At 39.5% G+C, this 4,875-nt stretch overlaps 1 long non-coding RNA gene across 1 annotated transcript in view; it reads left to right on the plus strand.

Annotated features, from left to right (window-relative positions):
* The window catches only part of LOC116075177, a 15,034-nt gene extending 12,993 nt beyond the window's left edge, over nucleotides 1-2,041 (plus strand). Inside the window, exons 3-4 of the long non-coding RNA XR_004112450.1 lie at nucleotides 792-825; nucleotides 1,735-2,041. This is a non-coding gene — a long non-coding RNA (uncharacterized LOC116075177). The remainder of the gene's footprint in view (nucleotides 1-791; nucleotides 826-1,734) is intronic.
* The last annotated feature ends 2,834 nt before the right edge of the window (nucleotides 2,042-4,875 follow it).

Here is a 4,875-nt window from a genome sequence, read left to right on the forward strand (position 1 = left end):
TATATATATATATATATATATGCACACACATGCGCATGCATACACACATATACAAATTTTATCACTGTTAACATAAACAGAGGGTTCCCACTGCATAAGCAAAGGTAAGAGCTTTCTTCTGGACACCTATTTCCAACCAGATAATTTCACTACCATTGTTACCCAGAGATCTGTTCAAAGATGCCTCCCTCCCTGTGCAGGTTCTGTTGATATAGCACTGGACCTGGGTTGAAGTGGTCACATGGAAGAATTGTGCTTTCATTCCAAGTGGGATTTAAGGCCAATTGCAGAAATCATGTGTCTACAGAATGAAGAATGAGAACTAGCACAGGGTGTCTTAGTGAGCAAGCCACACAAATTCACAGGAAACAGACTTCATCAGTTCTAGTATCTGTGGTTTTCTCGAATTCTCTTCAGATCTTATTCTGGGAAAAAAAAGTTACCAAGTCAATAGTATTAATGGACTTGGCTTTTCTTTAAAAAAAAACAAAACAAAACAAAAAGACAAAAGAACCAAAAAACAAAAAAGCCGAGGGGACCCATTGTTATATCAGGCTGGAAATGAAGAGGACATTAGTGCTGAGAAGGAATCTAGTGGGACAGAGGCAGGGGTGACGGATGGGCAGCGGAGTGGAAGGAGATGCAGAGGTTTCTGATACTAAAAAAGCAACTGAAAATAGTGATCTCCTTTAAATATCATTAGTGAAACCACACAGTGATGTCACTTCTGATCACGCTGCGATGTTAGTTGCTGATCTGCAGATAACCAGCTTCCTTTTGCGCATTCACAGGCTGTCTACAGTGGAAAAGACCTTCAAGTTGACGGTGAGTGGGTGCAACTCATCAAGAAAAATAACCTCACTACCACAACAACACATGATGGGAGAGACTGAAACTTCTTTGGGAGAACATAAGGGAAAAAAAAGAAAAAGTGAAGTCTAAGTATTATTAAACACATGAAAGCAGATTCATTTACTTAATAGGAAGGAGCTCATTCACACACATGTAGACTTGTGGTCCCTTAGAAGTACGTAAACACGACCAATCAGTCTACCACAGTCAACATCAGAATTTCTTGGGAAATGCCTCATTAAAGAGTTTTTAAAGCATAATATGACTATGTACCTGTCAAATAATTTTCCAAAAGTCATTAAAGATGACTTGCTCTGCTCTATTATGCATTTCCTCCCCTTGCATGGGCACTACATCTTGCCAAATTTAGTATGAGATCTGAACAGAGAGAAAACATGAACTCTTTGACTGGAGTTCAGCTTCCTGTTTCTACATGGCCTCTCATAATCTTGGCCATTTCCCAGCTCTTCCCAGGTGTGTTTCCTGGACACTTGATAAAATCACTCTCACATCAAAGTTGACCAAAAATGATTGATGATAAGTATTTAAGGATTTATAAATGCCAGACTATTAGAGATGATTATAAAATAAATAAATAAATAAATAAATAAATAAATAAATAAATAAATAAAACATAAGCCCTCCAGCCTGCTCCTATGTTCATTTGTTCTTCTGGTTATAGCAGTTTGTTGAGTTTACACCTTTTCTGTTGAAGGCCTCTGTTGGAAACACAGGAGTGAGGGCTCACACACAAGGATTTCAACAAAATATTGACATACAGATGTCATGTTGTGACATACATGTGCAGGTGCCATATTGTGGGTTGTGGATTACTTTATCCCCTTTCTGTGTCTTAGCATCTTTTTACACAACCTAGGGTAGATGACATGTTGAAGACTGGAAGTGTCTTCAGACTGTCTTCAGTGTTGCTGGGTAGACTGGAGCTGCATCTTCTACACCTCAGCCGTCCATCTCACAAGCCTCCATATGGGTTTGTTAAAGACCACATCCTCTGGACCAGCAAGATGGCTCAGAACTTGCCAACAAAGCTGACGACATGAACTTGATCCTTGAGACCTACATGGTGGGAGAAGGGAACTTGTCTACTCTGGTTATCCACAGTCCTCCATGTGTGTACTGTGGTATGTCTCCACACGCACTAACTAAATGAACAAAGTAAAATGTTTTTTAAAATTAATTTATTCTGTGTCCAATCTTAGAGTTTTTAAAATTTACAAAATGCAACATGAAAAGCTATGTATTAACCTGTTTTGTTCTGGTGACTCTTGCTTATCTGGGGACAAGTGTAAAATATTAAAAGACAAACTAGTGATCACTGTATAGATTAAATAACAGAGAAAAATGAGTACATTGGCATAGGCACACATTTGAGATGATAGAAATTTTTTTTGGAAGAAGAAAAGAATTATACTGCAAAGACGATATTGTACATACTTGCTGTTTCTACATTTTATTCTTTATGTACTTGGCTAGTTTCTCCCTATTCTGACATTTCTTTTTCTGTTTCCATTTAGTGTGGTTTTAAACCTCTGCCAGAGAAAGGTAAACAAAAGTACAAAGGATAGACTTCAAATATGCTCTTCAAAGTCACTTAGCATCCCAGGAGCACAGAGTACTAAGTGCTTGGGATGCCCAACACCTGTGTAAAAGTCAGGTGTGAAGGCAGTCCTGTGAAATTTCAGCTGCTGCAGGGGCCTAAACAGGTGCATCCTTGGGTTCATTGGCCAGCCAGTCTAACTAAAATGGCAAGCAAGCTACAGATTCACCAAGTGACTCTATCAAAAAATAAGATAAAGAAGTAGAAGAAGATGCCAGAGGAGGATCTCATATGTGTGGGTGTGTATACCTCCCCTGTATTTACCCCTCTCCCATACTGTATACCCCTGCAAATGCCACAAACACATACACAAATAAAAGGTTAAAAAGAGAGAACTTTTAAAACATAACATTTTAAAATGGGATCCATCTTGATCTTTTAATGCATCCAGGCACTATCTAGTTTGTGTTTTTTATTTTGTTATGTTAGAAAGTTAAAAAGGGGGGATTATTTTTCAGTTTTCAAATCACACTCTTAACCTTGGTCATTTTTGTGTTATCATTTTGTAAAGGAGAAGCTTATACTGGTTATTTTTATTTGTTATTATTTACTTTTCTTTTTGGAGAAGCATACACAGATCATAGGACTCACTTAAGCACAAAGGAGAAGCATCTACAGTCTCTTCAGTGTCCTTCCTGGACCTGAGAACATGAATTATTATTTTCTATGCCACCATAAGAAAATGCAGGATTTTTTATTAACATGTCAATGGATTGAATATTCTGCAAATTGCTTCTAATGAAAAATAAATAAAACTTTCACTGTCCGCAAATTCTAGTAACAATGCAATCTTGAATATGTTCTCAACTTAATTTTTAACATGAGAGAGAAATAATGGTTTGGAGTCTATTACGTAGACTAAGCATCAGTTCCCTTGACTTCTGGGCCCACATTTAATTTCCAGCCTGTTAGGATTAAAACCTGAAATTATGTTGTTATTTTAGTTTAGAATTCTTAGTATTCTCATAATCATCATTAGCAAGAATCTTGCTTTGTTCAGAGTTACTGTTACAATCAGCAGTAATGATAGCCATTATTATTAACAATGCAGGGCAGACAACACAGTTGGGACTGCATCTGTGGCAGTGTGAACATCATTGTGGTGTATGTGCCTTTCTATGTCTAAAACTGTGTGCACAGCCAGTGGGCTTAACACCATTCGGTTCATCTCAGAGCCTTGGCATAGAGAAATCTAGAAACCATCAGGACACAGAATTTCGGGGCCATTTTTGGACTGAACTTAAAGCGTCCTGCAGGATGCTTATCTGTTCTACCACTGTGTATGTAACTTGCCCAGTCCATTTGAAAACGTTTGAGATAGGGTCTTCTGCTAAGTTGCCCAGCATGGCCTCAAACTCCCTCTTGTAGTCTTTGAATACACAATTCTCTTATGCAGTCCCCAGTTACAGGAGATAACAGGGAGGGGTAGGCCTGGCCTTCCAGTGACTTGGACTCACATCTTGAGTGTGGATGTACTGGGAGGTAGAAGATCAAGGTAGACTCAGAACAGTCCTTGAAAGGTCATTATGGACAGGCCAATGGCAGGCTCAAGTGAGGGTTAGAGGTAGGAGAATCTCTAAAGACAAAAAGCCCCCCGTGGGCCCTGTGAGCTTCTCCTCAGCTTTGTAGCACTCCCTTGAGGTATGTATGGGAGGAAACCACCCACTGGGGCCTCTGCTTTCCGTTTCTATTTGTCCAGCAAAGAGGTGTGTTATCTGATGTATGGACCTCCCAGAACCTGTATGTGGCAGGCCAGGTTAGCTAGGACACTATGCAAAGCTAAGCTGCTTTCAAGTCCAGTGAAGTTCTGGAGATGTGCTGGGCACTGGCTGCCAGGCAAGTCTCAGATACTAGATTCTTTCCAGCAGTTAAACTTTAAAATACTGTTTTTCTTTTTTCCCCTTTGACCTTTAACAAAAATGGAGACAGTTCTGTCTTTTTATTGCTGTTTGGCTCAATGTTAAAACCAATCCCAAAGTGCCCTGTTTTATTTGAAAACTTTAGAAATGTCAGCTATCCTTTTAAGGTACTGAGTGCTGACTTTAACTCTCCTTAATGAAAGCACACACACACACACACACACACACACACACACACACACTGACAGGCTTGATATTTATCTCACCCTGTTTTACATGAATCTTTCTTAATTCTGCTGTATTTTACGAGGGGCCTGGGAGGAGATGAGGGGTTGGGGCAGGAGCCTGGCATAGGAGCCTGCTTAGGAGAAGCTGATAGGGGAGTAGGGGAGAAATGCAGATTGTAATATGTAATCAACACCCCAAGTGCTGTTAGCAGGCCGTAAGCACTACTCTTTGAAATAAAACCAATGTATTTGTTTATTCTGAGATGCATGTATATGTAGGCATGTGGACATGCATGTGGAGATTAGAGGGGCAATTTAC

The sequence above is a fragment of the Mastomys coucha genome, unplaced genomic scaffold, assembly GCF_008632895.1.
Source record: "Mastomys coucha isolate ucsf_1 unplaced genomic scaffold, UCSF_Mcou_1 pScaffold3, whole genome shotgun sequence".
NCBI lineage: Eukaryota > Metazoa > Chordata > Mammalia > Rodentia > Muridae > Mastomys > Mastomys coucha.